Consider the following 14965-nt stretch of genomic DNA (forward strand, 5'->3'; position numbering starts at 1 on the left):
GATGAGCGCCAACGGCCATACCATGATGAATACACAGGTTCTCGTCCGATCACCGAAGTTAAACATCATCGGGCACGGCTAGTACTTGGATGGGTGACCGCCTGGGAAACCCGGGTGCTGTTGGCTCCCTTCCTGTTTTTTTTTGTCATGTCGCCAGCCCAATTTTCAAACTACCTTTCTGTTGTGACAAAGATGCTTCCTTAAGCCTTTTAAACTACTGTAATGGTACGAAAATGCAGTAATTAACTCAGTTTGAGGGAGAATGTGCTAACCAAGTTTGCCAAGAAGACTTTGAAAACGACAAAACACTACGAATCGGCAGGTGATTTCTGAAATACGTCACCGCCTATTGTTGTGTAGGAGTGTAGAGTTCCAAATTTGATTTGTAACCACGAATTTATTCCTTAGTCGTCTCGTCTCGTCTCGTCTCGTCTCGTCCCGCAGACGTTTGTCGTGCTTGCGCTGTCATATGGACCACGACCCGAGCGGCAGCGAGCGGCAGTCGAGCAAAGTCGGGACAAGTCGGGACGGGGACAGGGACAGGGATAGGAATGGTGCGAATGCACTGCAAACTACGCAGACACCTGGTGTGAGGCGAGGCGAGGCGAGGCGAGGAAGCCCACATCGCTACCAGTGGGCCCTCCAGCACGACACTGCCACACCCCGCACAGGCCCTCCGCTGAACACCAGGGACAAGATTCGTCCTCCGCTAGTGTCGAAGGCTGCACGCACCCAGCGAATGACAGGGGGTGCAACGAGCAGCAGTGCGTCTCACACACGCGGCGGTGCGCCCGCCTATTCGGCCGTCACTCTGCTGGGACGCCGGGCGCGCCTCCCCGCGCCGTCCTCGAGGAACTGGCGGTTGCGGAAGGAAGCGCTTTTGTCAAATGCGGCCGAAAACTAACATTTTGTGTGTTGTGAGAAAAGCCGAACGCGAATTCTGCCGTGCTCCTACATTAGATGAGCGCCAACGGCCATACCATGATGAATACACCGGTTCTCGTCCGATCACCGAAGTTAAGCATCATCGGGCACGGCTAGTACTTGGATGGGTGACCGCCTGGGGAAACCCGGGTGCTGTTGGCTTACTTCCCGTATTTTTTTTTGGTAATGTCGCCAGCCCAATTTTCAAACTACGTTTCTGTTGTGACAAAGATGCTTCCTTAAGCCTTTTAAACTACTGTAATGGTACGAAAATGCAGTAATTAATTCAGTTTGAGGGAGAATGTGCTAACCAAGTTTGCCAAGAAGACTTTGAAAACGACAAAACACTACGAATCGGCAGGTGATTTCTGAAATACGTCACCGCCTATTGTTGTGTAGGAGTGTGAAGTTCCAAATTTAATTTGTAACCACGAATTTATTCCTTAGTCGTCTCGTCTCGTCTCGTCTCGTCTCGTCCCGCAGACGTTTGTCGTGCTTGCGCTGTCATATGGACCACGACCCGAGCGGCAGCGAGCGGCAGTCGAGCAAAGTCGGGACAAGTCGGGACGGGGACAGGGACAGGGATAGGAATGGTGCGAATGCACTGCAAACTACGCAGACACCTGGTGTGAGAAGAGGCGAGGCGAGGCGAGGAAGCCCACATCGCTACCAGTGGGCCCTCCAGCACGACACTGCCACACCCCGCACAGGCCCTCCGCTGAACACCAGGGACAAGATGCGTCCTCCGCTAGTGTCGAAGGCTACACGCGCCCAGCGAATGACAGGGGGTGCAACGAGCAGCAGTGCGTCTCACACACGCGGCGGTGCGCCCGCCAATTCGGCCGTCACTCTGCTGGGACGCCGGGCGCGCCTCCCCGCGCCGTCCTCGAGGAACTGGCGGTTGCGGAAGGAAGCGCTTTCGTCAAATGCGGCCGAAAACTAACATTTTGTGTGTTGGGAGAAAAGCCGAACGCGAATTCTGCCGTGCTCCTACATTAGATGAGCGCCAACGGCCATACCATGATGAATACACAGGTTCTCGTCCGATCACCGAAGTTAAGCATCATCGGGCACGGCTAGTACTTGGATGGGTGACCGCCTGGGAAACCCGGGTGCTGTTGGCTCCCTTCCTGTTTTTTTTTTGTCATGTCGCCAGCCCAATTTTCAAACTACCTTTCTGTTGTGACAAAGATGCTTCCTTAAGCCTTTTAAACTACTGTAATGGTACGAAAATGCAGTAATTAACTCAGTTTGAGGGAGAATGTGCTAACCAAGTTTGCCAAGAAGACTTTGAAAACGACAAAACACTACGAATCGGCAGGTGATTTCTGAAATACGTCACCGCCTATTGTTGTGTAGGAGTGTAGAGTTCCAAATTTGATTTGTAACCACGAATTTATTCCTTAGTCGTCTCGTCTCGTCTCGTCTCGTCTCGTCCCGCAGACGTTTGTCGTGCTTGCGCTGGCATATGGACCACGACCCGAGCGGCAGCGAGCGGCAGTCGAGCAAAGTCGGGACAAGTCGGGACGGGGACAGGGACAGGGATAGGAATGGTGCGAATGCACTGCAAACTACGCAGACACCTGGTGTGAGGCGAGGCGAGGCGAGGCGAGGAAGCCCACATCGCTACCAGTGGGCCCTCCAGCACGACACTGCCACACCCCGCACAGGCCCTCCGCTGTACACCAGGGAGAAGATTCGTCCTCCGCTAGTGTCGAAGGCTGCACGCACCCAGGGAATGACAGGGGGTGCAACGAGCAGCAGTGCGTCTCACACACGCGGCGGTGCGCCCGCCTATTCGGCCGTCACTCTGCTGGGACGCCGGGCGCGCCTCCCCGCGCCGTCCTCGAGGAACTGGCGGTTGCGGAAGGAAGCGCTTTTGTCAAATGCGGCCGAAAACTAACATTTTGTGTGTTGTGAGAAAAGCCGAACGCGAATTCTGCCGTGCTCCTACATTAGATGAGCGCCAACGGCCATACCATGATGAATACACCGGTTCTCGTCCGATCACCGAAGTTAAGCATCATCGGGCACGGCTAGTACTTGGATGGGTGACCGCCTGGGGAAACCCGGGTGCTGTTGGCTCCCTTCCCGTTTTTTTTTTTGTTATGTCGCCAGCCCAATTTTCAAACTAACTTTCTGTTGTGACAAAGATGCTTCCTTAAGCCTTTTAAACTACTGTAATGGTACGAAAATGCAGTAATTAAATCAGTTTGAGGGAGAATGTGCTAACCAAGTTTGCCAAGAAGACTTTGAAAACGACAAAACAGTACGAATTGGCAGGTGCTTTCTGTAATACGTCACCGCCTATTGTTGTGTAGGAATGTAGAGTTCCAAATTTGATTTGTAACCACGAATTTATTCCTTAGTCGTCTCGTCTCGTCTCGTCTCGTCCCGCAGACGTTTGTCGTGCTTGCGCTGTCATATGGACCACGACCCGAGCGGCAGCGAGCGGCAGTCGAGCAAAGTCGGGACAAGTCGGGACGGGGACAGGGACAGGGATAGGAATGGTGCGAATGCACTGCAAACTACGCAGACACCTGGTGTGAGAAGAGGCGAGGCGAGGCGAGGCGAGGCGAGGAAGCCCACATCGCTACCAGTGGGCCCTCCAGCACGACACTGCCACACCGCACAGGCCCTCCGCTGAACACCAGGGACAAGATGCGTCCTCCGCTAGTGTCGAAGGCTACACGCGCCCAGCGAATGACAGGGGGTGCAACGAGCAGCAGTGCGTCTCACACACGCGGCGGTGCGCCCGCCAATTCGGCCGTCACTCTGCTGGGACGCCGGGCGCGCCTCCCCGCGCCGTCCTCGAGGAACTGGCGGTTGCGGAAGGAAGCGCTTTCGTCAAATGCGGCCGAAAACTAACATTTTGTGTGTTGGGAGAAAAGCCGAACGCGAATTCTGCCGTTCTCCTACATTAGATGAGCGCCAACGGCCATACCATGATGAATACACAGGTTCTCGTCCGATCACCGAAGTTAAGCATCATCGGGCACGGCTAGTACTTGGATGGGTGACCGCCTGGGAAACCCGGGTGCTGTTGGCTCCCTTCCTGTTTTTTTTTTGTCATGTCGCCAGCCCAATTTTCAAACTACCTTTCTGTTGTGACAAAGATGCTTCCTTAAGCCTTTTAAACTACTGTAATGGTACGAAAATGCTGTAATTAACTCAGTTTGAGGGAGAATGTGCTAACCAAGTTTGCCGAGAGGACTTTGAAAACGACAAAACAGTACGAATCGGCAGGTGATTTCTGAAATACGTCACCGCCTATTGTTGTGTAGGAGTGTAGAGTTCCAAATTTGATTTGTAACCACGAATTTATTCCTTAGTCGTCTCGTCTCGTCTCGTCTCGTCTCGTCCCGCAGACGTTTGTCGTGCTTGCGCTGTCATATGGACCACGACCCGAGCGGCAGCGAGCGGCAGTCGAGCAAAGTCGGGACAAGTCGGGACTGGGACAGGGACAGGGATAGGAATGGTGCGAATGCACTGCAAACTACGCAGACACCTGGTGTGAGGCGAGGCGAGGCGAGGCGAGGCGAGGAAGCCCACATCGCTACCAGTGGGCCCTCCAGCACGACACTGCCACACACCGCACAGGCCCTCCGCTGAACACCAGGGACAAGATGCGTCCTCCGCTAGTGTCGAAGGCTGCACGCGCCCAGCGAATGACAGGGGGTGCAACGAGCAGCAGTGCGTCTCACACACGCGGCGGTGCGCCCGCCAATTCGGCCGTCACTCTGCTGGGACGCCGGGCGCGCCTCCCCCCGCCGTCCACGAGGAACTGGCGGTTGCGGAAGGAAGCGCTTTCGTCAAATGCGGCCGAAAACTAACATTTTGTGTGTTGTGAGAAAAGCCGAACGCGAATTCTGCCGTGCTCCTACATTAGATGAGCGCCAACGGCCATACCATGATGAATACACCGGTTCTCGTCCGATCACCGAAGTTAAGCATCATCGGACACGGCTAGTACTTGGATGGGTGACCGCCTGGGGAAACCCGGGTGCTGTTGGCTCCCTTCCCGTTTTTTTTTTGTTATGTCGCCAGCCCAATTTTCAAACTACGTTTCTGTTGTGACAAAGATGCTTCCTTAAGCCTTTTAAACTACTGTAATGGTACGAAAATGCAGTAATTAACTCAGTTTGAGGGAGAATGTGCTAACCAAGTTTGCCGAGAGGACTTTGAAAACGACAAAACAGTACGAATCGGCAGGTGATTTCTGAAATACGTCACCGCCTATTGTTGTGTAGGAGTGTAGAGTTCCAAATTTGATTTGTAACCACGAATTTATTCCTTAGTCGTCTCGTCTCGTCTCGTCTCGTCTCGTCCCGCAGACGTTTGTCGTGCTTGCGCTGTCATATGGACCACGACCCGAGCGGCAGCGAGCGGCAGTCGAGCAAAGTCGGGACAAGTCGGGACGGGGACAGGGACAGGGATAGGAATGGTGCGAATGCACTGCAAACTACGCAGACACCTGGTGTGAGGCGAGGCGAGGCGAGGCGAGGAAGCCCACATCGCTACCAGTGGGCCCTCCAGCACGACACTGCCACACCCCGCACAGGCCCTCCGCTGAACACCAGGGACAAGATTCGTCCTCCGCTAGTGTCGAAGGCTGCACGCACCCAGCGAATGACAGGGGGTGCAACGAGCAGCAGTGCGTCTCACACACGCGGCGGTGCGCCCGCCTATTCGGCCGTCACTCTGCTGGGACGCCGGGCGCGCCTCCCCGCGCCGTCCTCGAGGAACTGGCGGTTGCGGAAGGAAGCGCTTTTGTCAAATGCGGCCGAAAACTAACATTTTGTGTGTTGTGAGAAAAGCCGAACGCGAATTCTGCCGTGCTCCTACATTAGATGAGCGCCAACGGCCATACCATGATGAATACACCGGTTCTCGTCCGATCACCGAAGTTAAGCATCATCGGGCACGGCTAGTACTTGGATGGGTGACCGCCTGGGGAAACCCGGGTGCTGTTGGCTCCCTTCCCGTATTTTTTTTGGTAATGTCGCCAGCCCAATTTTCAAACTACGTTTCTGTTGTGACAAAGATGCTTCCTTAAGCCTTTTAAACTACTGTAATGGTACGAAAATGCAGTAATTAATTCAGTTTGAGGGAGAATGTGCTAACCAAGTTTGCCAAGAAGACTTTGAAAACGACAAAACACTACGAATCGGCAGGTGATTTCTGAAATACGTCACCGACTATTGTTGTGTAGGAGTGTGAAGTTCCAAATTTGATTTGTAACCACGAATTTATTCCTTAGTCGTCTCGTCTCGTCTCGACTCGTCTCGTCCCGCAGACGTTTGTCGTGCTTGCGCTGTCATATGGACCACGACCCGAGCGGCAGCGAGCGGCAGTCGAGCAAAGTCGGGACAAGTCGGGACGGGGACAGGGACAGGGATAGGAATGGTGCGAATGCACTGCAAACTACGCAGACACCTGGTGTGAGAAGAGGCGAGGCGAGGCGAGGAAGCCCACATCGCTACCAGTGGGCCCTCCAGCACGACACTGCCACACCCCGCACAGGCCCTCCGCTGAACACCAGGGACAAGATGCGTCCTCCGCTAGTGTCGAAGGCTACACGCGCCCAGCGAATGACAGGGGGTGCAACGAGCAGCAGTGCGTCTCACACACGCGGCGGTGCGCCCGCCAATTCGGCCGTCACTCTGCTGGGACGCCGGGCGCGCCTCCCCGCGCCGTCCTCGAGGAACTGGCGGTTGCGGAAGGAAGCGCTTTCGTCAAATGCGGCCGAAAACTAACATTTTGTGTGTTGGGAGAAAAGCCGAACGCGAATTCTGCCGTGCTCCTACATTAGATGAGCGCCAACGGCCATACCATGATGAATACACAGGTTCTCGTCCGATCACCGAAGTTAAGCATCATCGGGCACGGCTAGTACTTGGATGGGTGACCGCCTGGGAAACCCGGGTGCTGTTGGCTCCCTTCCTGTTTTTTTTTTGTCATGTCGCCAGCCCAATTTTCAAACTACCTTTCTGTTGTGACAAAGATGCTTCCTTAAGCCTTTTAAACTACTGTAATGGTACGAAAATGCAGTAATTAAATCAGTTTGAGGGAGAATGTGCTAACCAAGTTTGCCAAGAAGACTTTGAAAACGACAAAACAGTACGAATTGGCAGGTGATTTCTGTAATACGTCACCGCCTATTGTTGTGTAGGAATGTAGAGTTCCAAATTTGATTTGTAACCACGAATTTATTCCTTAGTCGTCTCGTCTCGTCTCGTCTCGTCTCGTCCCGCAGACGTTTGTCGTGCTTGCGCTGTCATATGGACCACGACCCGAGCGGCAGCGAGCGGCAGTCGAGCAAAGTCGGGACAAGTCGGGACGGGGACAGGGACAGGGATAGGAATGGTGCGAATGCACTGCAAACTACGCAGACACCTGGTGTGAGAAGAGGCGAGGCGAGGCGAGGCGAGGCGAGGAAGCCCACATCGCTACCAGTGGGCCCTCCAGCACGACACTGCCACACCGCACAGGCCCTCCGCTGAACACCAGGGACAAGATGCGTCCTCCGCTAGTGTCGAAGGCTACACGCGCCCAGCGAATGACAGGGGGTGCAACGAGCAGCAGTGCGTCTCACACACGCGGCGGTGCGCCCGCCAATTCGGCCGTCACTCTGCTGGGACGCCGGGCGCGCCTCCCCGCGCCGTCCTCGAGGAACTGGCGGTTGCGGAAGGAAGCGCTTTCGTCAAATGCGGCCGAAAACTAACATTTTGTGTGTTGGGAGAAAAGCCGAACGCGAATTCTGCCGTGCTCCTACATTAGATGAGCGCCAACGGCCATACCATGATGAATACACAGGTTCTCGTCCGATCACCGAAGTTAAGCATCATCGGGCACGGCTAGTACTTGGATGGGTGACCGCCTGGGAAACCCGGGTGCTGTTGGCTCCCTTCCTGTTTTTTTTTTGTCATGTCGCCAGCCCAATTTTCAAACTACCTTTCTGTTGTGACAAAGATGCTTCCTTAAGCCTTTTAAACTACTGTAATGGTACGAAAATGCAGTAATTAACTCAGTTTGAGGGAGAATGTGCTAACCAAGTTTGCCGAGAGGACTTTGAAAACGACAAAACAGTACGAATCGGCAGGTGATTTCTGAAATACGTCACTGCCTATTGTTGTGTAGGAGTGTAGAGTTCCAAATTTGATTTGTAACCACGAATTTATTCCTTAGTCGTCTCGTCTCGTCTCGTCTCGTCTCGTCCCGCAGACGTTTGTCGTGCTTGCGCTGTCATATGGACCACGACCCGAGCGGCAGCGAGCGGCAGTCGAGCAAAGTCGGGACAAGTCGGGACGGGGACAGGGACAGGGATAGGAATGGTGCGAATGCACTGCAAACTACGCAGACACCTGGTGTGAGGCGAGGCGAGGCGAGGCGAGGCGAGGAAGCCCACATCGCTACCAGTGGGCCCTCCAGCACGACACTGCCACACACCGCACAGGCCCTCCGCTGAACACCAGGGACAAGATGCGTCCTCCGCTAGTGTCGAAGGCTGCACGCGCCCAGCGAATGACAGGGGGTGCAACGAGCAGCAGTGCGTCTCACACACGCGGCGGTGCGCCCGCCAATTCGGCCGTCACTCTGCTGGGACGCCGGGCGCGCCTCCCCCCGCCGTCCACGAGGAACTGGCGGTTGCGGAAGGAAGCGCTTTCGTCAAATGCGGCCGAAAACTAACATTTTGTGTGTTGTGAGAAAAGCCGAACGCGAATTCTGCCGTGCTCCTACATTAGATGAGCGCCAACGGCCATACCATGATGAATACACCGGTTCTCGTCCGATCACCGAAGTTAAGCATCATCGGGCACGGCTAGTACTTGGATGGGTGACCGCCTGGGGAAACCCGGGTGCTGTTGGCTCCCTTCCCGTTTTTTTTTTTGTTATGTCGCCAGCCCAATTTTCAAACTACGTTTCTGTTGTGACAAAGATGCTTCCTTAAGCCTTTTAAACTACTGTAATGGTACGAAAATGCAGTAATTAATTCAGTTTGAGGGAGAATGTGCTAACCAAGTTTGCCAAGAAGACTTTGAAAACGACAAAACAGTACGAATTGGCAGGTGATTTCTGTAATACGTCACCGCCTATTGTTGTGTAGGAATGTAGAGTTCCAAATTTGATTTGTAACCACGAATTTATTCCTTAGTCGTCTCGTCTCGTCTCGTCTCGTCCCGCAGACGTTTGTCGTGCTTGCGCTGTCATATGGACCACGACCCGAGCGGCAGCGAGCGGCAGTCGAGCAAAGTCGGGACAAGTCGGGACGGGGACAGGGACAGGGATAGGAATGGTGCGAATGCACTGCAAACTACGCAGACACCTGGTGTGAGGCGAGGCGAGGCGAGGCGAGGAAGCCCACATCGCTACCAGTGGGCCCTCCAGCACGACACTGCCACACCCCGCACAGGCCCTCCGCTGAACACCAGGGACAAGATTCGTCCTCCGCTAGTGTCGAAGGCTGCACGCACCCAGCGAATGACAGGGGGTGCAACGAGCAGCAGTGCGTCTCACACACGCGGCGGTGCCCCCGCCAATTCGGCCGTCACTCTGCTGGGACGCCGGGCGCGCCTCCCCGCGCCGTCCTCGAGGAACTGGCGGTTGCGGAAGGAAGCGCTTTTGTCAAATGCGGCCGAAAACTAACATTTTGTGTGTTGTGAGAAAAGCCGAACGCGAATTCTGCCGTGCTCCTACATTAGATGAGCGCCAACGGCCATACCATGATGAATACACCGGTTCTCGTCCGATCACCGAAGTTAAGCATCATCGGGCACGGCTAGTACTTGGATGGGTGACCGCCTGGGGAAACCCGGGTGCTGTTGGCTCCCTTCCCGTTTTTTTTTTTTGTTATGTCGCCAGCCCAATTTTCAAACTACGTTTCTGTTGTGACAAAGATGCTTCCTTAAGCCTTTTAAACTACTGTAATGGTACGAAAATGCAGTAATTAATTCAGTTTGAGGGAGAATGTGCTAACCAAGTTTGCCAAGAAGACTTTGAAAACGACAAAACAGTACGAATTGGCAGGTGATTTCTGTAATACGTCACCGCCTATTGTTGTGTAGGAATGTAGAGTTCCAAATTTGATTTGTAACCACGAATTTATTCCTTAGTCGTCTCGTCTCGTCTCGTCTCGTCCCGCAGACGTTTGTCGTGCTTGCGCTGTCATATGGACCACGACCCGAGCGGCAGCGAGCGGCAGTCGAGCAAAGTCGGGACAAGTCGGGACGGGGACAGGGACAGGGATAGGAATGGTGCGAATGCACTGCAAACTACGCAGACACCTGGTGTGAGAAGAGGCGAGGCGAGGCGAGGCGAGGCGAGGAAGCCCACATCGCTACCAGTGGGCCCTCCAGCACGACACTGCCACACCCCGCACAGGCCCTCCGCTGAACACCAGGGACAAGATGCGTCCTCCGCTAGTGTCGAAGGCTACACGCGCCCAGCGAATGACAGGGGGTGCAACGAGCAGCAGTGCGTCTCACACACGCGGCGGTGCGCCCGCCAATTCGGCCGTCACTCTGCTGGGACGCCGGGCGCGCCTCCCCGCGCCGTCCTCGAGGAACTGGCGGTTGCGGAAGGAAGCGCTTTCGTCAAATGCGGCCGAAAACTAACATTTTGTGTGTTGGGAGAAAAGCCGAACGCGAATTCTGCCGTGCTCCTACATTAGATGAGCGCCAACGGCCATACCATGATGAATACACAGGTTCTCGTCCGATCACCGAAGTTAAGCATCATCGGGCACGGCTAGTACTTGGATGGGTGACCGCCTGGGAAACCCGGGTGCTGTTGGCTCCCTTCCTGTTTTTTTTTTGTCATGTCGCCAGCCCAATTTTCAAACTACCTTTCTGTTGTGACAAAGATGCTTCCTTAAGCCTTTTAAACTACTGTAATGGTACGAAAATGCAGTAATTAACTCAGTTTGAGGGAGAATGTGCTAACCAAGTTTGCCGAGAGGACTTTGAAAACGACAAAACAGTACGAATCGGCAGGTGATTTCTGAAATACGTCACCGCCTATTGTTGTGTAGGAGTGTAGAGTTCCAAATTTGATTTGTAACCACGAATTTATTCCTTAGTCGTCTCGTCTCGTCTCGTCTCGTCTCGTCCCGCAGACGTTTGTCGTGCTTGCGCTGTCATATGGACCACGACCCGAGCGGCAGCGAGCGGCAGTCGAGCAAAGTCGGGACAAGTCGGGACGGGGACAGGGACAGGGATAGGAATGGTGCGAATGCATTGCAAACTACGCAGACACCTGGTGTGAGGCGAGGCGAGGCGAGGCGAGGCGAGGAAGCCCACATCGCTACCAGTGGGCCCTCCAGCACGACACTGCCACACACCGCACAGGCCCTCCGCTGAACACCAGGGACAAGATGCGTCCTCCGCTAGTGTCGAAGGCTGCACGCGCCCAGCGAATGACAGGGGGTGCAACGAGCAGCAGTGCGTCTCACACACGCGGCGGTGCGCCCGCCAATTCGGCCGTCACTCTGCTGGGACGCCGGGCGCGCCTCCCCCCGCCGTCCACGAGGAACTGGCGGTTGCGGAAGGAAGCGCTTTCGTCAAATGCGGCCGAAAACTAACATTTTGTGTGTTGTGAGAAAAGCCGATCGCGAATTCTGGCGTGCTCCTACATTAGATGAGCGCCAACGGCCATACCATGATGAATACACCGGTTCTCGTCCGATCACCGAAGTTAAGCATCATCGGGCACGGCTAGTACTTGGATGGGTGACCGCCTGGGGAAACCCGGGTGCTGTTGGCTCCCTTCCCGTTTTTTTTTTGTTATGTCGCCAGCCCAATTTTCAAACTACGTTTCTGTTGTGACAAAGATGCTTCCTTAAGCCTTTTAAACTACTGTAATGGTACGAAAATGCAGTAATTAATTCAGTTTGAGGGAGAATGTGCTAACCAAGTTTGCCAAGAAGACTTTGAAAACGACAAAACAGTACGAATTGGCAGGTGATTTCTGTAATACGTCACCGCCTATTGTTGTGTAGGAATGTAGAGTTCCAAATTTGATTTGTAACCACGAATTTATTCCTTAGTCGTCTCGTCTCGTCTCGTCTCGTCCCGCAGACGTTTGTCGTGCTTGCGCTGTCATATGGACCACGACCCGAGCGGCAGCGAGCGGCAGTCGAGCAAAGTCGGGACAAGTCGGGACGGGGACAGGGACAGGGATAGGAATGGTGCGAATGCACTGCAAACTACGCAGACACCTGGTGTGAGGCGAGGCGAGGCGAGGCGAGGAAGCCCACATCGCTACCAGTGGGCCCTCCAGCACGACACTGCCACACCCCGCACAGGCCCTCCGCTGAACACCAGGGACAAGATTCGTCCTCCGCTAGTGTCGAAGGCTGCACGCACCCAGCGAATGACAGGGGGTGCAACGAGCAGCAGTGCGTCTCACACACGCGGCGGTGCGCCCGCCAATTCGGCCGTCACTCTGCTGGGACGCCGGGCGCGCCTCCCCGCGCCGTCCTCGAGGAACTGGCGGTTGCGGAAGGAAGCGCTTTTGTCAAATGCGGCCGAAAACTAACATTTTGTGTGTTGTGAGAAAAGCCGAACGCGAATTCTGCCGTGCTCCTACATTAGATGAGCGCCAACGGCCATACCATGATGAATACACCGGTTCTCGTCCGATCACCGAAGTTAAGCATCATCGGGCACGGCTAGTACTTGGATGGGTGACCGCCTGGGGAAACCCGGGTGCTGTTGGCTCCCTTCCCGTTTTTTTTTTTTGTTATGTCGCCAGCCCAATTTTCAAACTACGTTTCTGTTGTGACAAAGATGCTTCCTTAAGCCTTTTAAACTACCGTAATGGTACGAAAATGCAGTAATTAATTCAGTTTGAGGGAGAATGTGCTAACCAAGTTTGCCAAGAAGACTTTGAAAACGACAAAACAGTACGAATTGGCAGGTGATTTCTGTAATACGTCACCGCCTATTCTTGTGTAGGAATGTAGAGTTCCAAATTTGATTTGTAACCACGAATTTATTCCTTAGTCGTCTCGTCTCGTCTCGTCTCGTCCCGCAGACGTTTGTCGTGCTTGCGCTGTCATATGGACCACGACCCGAGCGGCAGCGAGCGGCAGTCGAGCAAAGTCGGGACAAGTCGGGACGGGGACAGGTACAGGGATAGGAATGGTGCAAATACACTGCAAACTACGCAGACACCTGGTGTGAGAAGAGGCGAGGCGAGGCGAGGCGAGGCGAGGAAGCCCACATCGCTACCAGTGGGCCCTCCAGCACGACACTGCCACACCCCGCACAGGCCCTCCGCTGAACACCAGGGACAAGATGCGTCCTCCGCTAGTGTCGAAGGCTACACGCGCCCAGCGAATGACTGGGGGTGCAACGAGCAGCAGTGCGTCTCACACACGCGGCGGTGCGCCCGCCAATTCGGCCGTCACTCTGCTGGGACGCCGGGCGCGCCTCCCCGCGCCGTCCTCGAGGAACTGGCGGTTGCGGAAGGAAGCGCTTTCGTCAAATGCGGCCGAAAACTAACATTTTGTGTGTTGGGAGAAAAGCCGAACGCGAATTCTGCCGTGCTCCTACATTAGATGAGCGCCAACGGCCATACCATGATGAATACACAGGTTCTCGTCCGATCACCGAAGTTAAGCATCATCGGGCACGGCTAGTACTTGGATGGGTGACCGCCTGGGAAACCCGGGTGCTGTTGGCTCCCTTCCTGTTTTTTTTTTGTCATGTCGCCAGCCCAATTTTCAAACTACCTTTCTGTTGTGACAAAGATGCTTCCTTAAGCCTTTTAAACTACTGTAATGGTACGAAAATGCAGTAATTAACTCAGTTTGAGGGAGAATGTGCTAACCAAGTTTGCCAAGAAGACTTTGAAAACGACAAAACACTACGAATCGGCAGGTGATTTCTGAAATACGTCACCGCCTATTGTTGTGTAGGAGTGTAGAGATCCAAATTTGATTTGTAACCACGAATTTATTCCTTAGTCGTCTCGTCTCGTCTCGTCTCGTCCCGCAGACGTTTGTCGTGCTTGCGCTGTCATATGGACCACGACCCGAGCGGCAGCGAGCGGCAGTCGAGCAAAGTCGGGACAAGTCGGGACGGGGACAGGGACAGGGATAGGAATGGTGCGAATGCATTGCAAACTACGCAGACACCTGGTGTGAGGCGAGGCGAGGCGAGGAAGCCCACATCGCTACCAGTGGGCCCTCCAGCACGACACTGCCACACCGCACAGGCCCTCCGCTGAACACCAGGGACAAGATGCGTCCTCCGCTAGTGTCGAAGGCTACACGCGCCCAGCGAATGACAGGGGGTGCAACGAGCAGCAGTGCGTCTCACACACGCGGCGGTGCGCCCGCCAATTCGGCCGTCACTCTGCTGGGACCCCGGGCGCGCCTCCCCGCGCCGTCCTCGAGGAACTGGCGGTTGCGGAAGGAAGCGCTTTCGTCAAATGCGGCCGAAAACTAACATTTTGTGTGTTGGGAGAAAAGCCGAACGCGAATTCTGCCGTGCTCCTACATTAGGTGAGCGCCAACGGCCATACCATGATGAATACACAGGTTCTCGTCCGATCACGGAAGTTAAGCATCATCGGGCACGGCTAGGACTTGGATGGGTGACCGCCTGGGAAACCCGGGTGCTGTTGGCTCCCTTCCTGTTTTTTTTTTGTCATGTCGCCAGCCCAATTTTCAAACTACCTTTCTGTTGTGACAAAGATGCTTCCTTAAGCCTTTTAAACTACTGTAATGGTACGAAAATGCAGTAATTAACTCAGTTTGAGGGAGAATGTGCTAACCAAGTTTGCCAAGAAGACGTTGAAAACGACAAAACACTACGAATCGGCAGGTGATTTCTGAAATACGTCACCGCCTATTGTTGTGTAGGAGTGTAGAGTTCCAAATTTGATTTGTAACCACGAATTTATTCCTTAGTCGTCTCGTCTCGTCTCGTCTCGTCCCGCAGACGTTTGTCGTGCTTGCGCTGTCATATGGACCACGACCCGAGCGGCAGCGAGCGGCAGTCGAGCAAAGTCGGGACAAGTCGGGACGGGGACAGGG

The 14965-nt window shown here is 54.5% G+C and overlaps 15 non-coding genes and 1 pseudogene across 15 annotated transcripts; all 16 read left to right on the forward strand.

Annotated features, from left to right (window-relative positions):
- Positions 1–7: 7 nt before the first annotated feature.
- Positions 8–126, forward strand: LOC126158918 (5S ribosomal RNA). Its single transcript, XR_007533893.1, has one exon. It is a non-coding gene; the product is annotated as a 5S ribosomal RNA (ribosomal RNA).
- Positions 127–966: 840 nt separating this feature from the next.
- On the forward strand, positions 967–1086 carry LOC126158898 (5S ribosomal RNA). The gene has a single exon (XR_007533873.1). It is a non-coding gene; the product is annotated as a 5S ribosomal RNA (ribosomal RNA).
- Positions 1087–1929: 843 nt separating this feature from the next.
- On the forward strand, positions 1930–2048 carry LOC126158878 (5S ribosomal RNA). Its single transcript, XR_007533854.1, has one exon. It is a non-coding gene; the product is annotated as a 5S ribosomal RNA (ribosomal RNA).
- Positions 2049–2889: 841 nt separating this feature from the next.
- Positions 2890–3009, forward strand: LOC126158899 (5S ribosomal RNA). Its single transcript, XR_007533874.1, has one exon. It is a non-coding gene; the product is annotated as a 5S ribosomal RNA (ribosomal RNA).
- An 845-nt stretch (positions 3010–3854) lies between these two features.
- On the forward strand, positions 3855–3973 carry LOC126158879 (5S ribosomal RNA). The gene has a single exon (XR_007533855.1). It is a non-coding gene; the product is annotated as a 5S ribosomal RNA (ribosomal RNA).
- Positions 3974–4819: 846 nt separating this feature from the next.
- LOC126158944 (5S ribosomal RNA) lies at positions 4820–4939 on the forward strand. Its single transcript, XR_007533917.1, has one exon. It is a non-coding gene; the product is annotated as a 5S ribosomal RNA (ribosomal RNA).
- An 841-nt stretch (positions 4940–5780) lies between these two features.
- Positions 5781–5900, forward strand: LOC126158901 (5S ribosomal RNA). The gene has a single exon (XR_007533877.1). It is a non-coding gene; the product is annotated as a 5S ribosomal RNA (ribosomal RNA).
- An 842-nt stretch (positions 5901–6742) lies between these two features.
- Positions 6743–6861, forward strand: LOC126158880 (5S ribosomal RNA). The gene has a single exon (XR_007533856.1). It is a non-coding gene; the product is annotated as a 5S ribosomal RNA (ribosomal RNA).
- An 849-nt stretch (positions 6862–7710) lies between these two features.
- LOC126158881 (5S ribosomal RNA) lies at positions 7711–7829 on the forward strand. Its single transcript, XR_007533857.1, has one exon. It is a non-coding gene; the product is annotated as a 5S ribosomal RNA (ribosomal RNA).
- An 846-nt stretch (positions 7830–8675) lies between these two features.
- On the forward strand, positions 8676–8795 carry LOC126158902 (5S ribosomal RNA). Its single transcript, XR_007533878.1, has one exon. It is a non-coding gene; the product is annotated as a 5S ribosomal RNA (ribosomal RNA).
- Positions 8796–9632: 837 nt separating this feature from the next.
- Positions 9633–9752, forward strand: LOC126158903 (5S ribosomal RNA). The gene has a single exon (XR_007533879.1). It is a non-coding gene; the product is annotated as a 5S ribosomal RNA (ribosomal RNA).
- Positions 9753–10600: 848 nt separating this feature from the next.
- On the forward strand, positions 10601–10719 carry LOC126158882 (5S ribosomal RNA). The gene has a single exon (XR_007533858.1). It is a non-coding gene; the product is annotated as a 5S ribosomal RNA (ribosomal RNA).
- Positions 10720–11565: 846 nt separating this feature from the next.
- Positions 11566–11685, forward strand: LOC126158904 (5S ribosomal RNA). Its single transcript, XR_007533880.1, has one exon. It is a non-coding gene; the product is annotated as a 5S ribosomal RNA (ribosomal RNA).
- An 836-nt stretch (positions 11686–12521) lies between these two features.
- On the forward strand, positions 12522–12641 carry LOC126158905 (5S ribosomal RNA). Its single transcript, XR_007533881.1, has one exon. It is a non-coding gene; the product is annotated as a 5S ribosomal RNA (ribosomal RNA).
- An 848-nt stretch (positions 12642–13489) lies between these two features.
- Positions 13490–13608, forward strand: LOC126158883 (5S ribosomal RNA). The gene has a single exon (XR_007533859.1). It is a non-coding gene; the product is annotated as a 5S ribosomal RNA (ribosomal RNA).
- An 829-nt stretch (positions 13609–14437) lies between these two features.
- On the forward strand, positions 14438–14556 carry LOC126159009 (5S ribosomal RNA; annotated as a pseudogene).
- The last annotated feature ends 409 nt before the right edge of the window (positions 14557–14965 follow it).

Source organism: Schistocerca cancellata, unplaced genomic scaffold (genome assembly GCF_023864275.1).
Source record: "Schistocerca cancellata isolate TAMUIC-IGC-003103 unplaced genomic scaffold, iqSchCanc2.1 HiC_scaffold_1114, whole genome shotgun sequence".
Classification (NCBI taxonomy): Eukaryota; Metazoa; Arthropoda; class Insecta; order Orthoptera; family Acrididae; genus Schistocerca; species Schistocerca cancellata.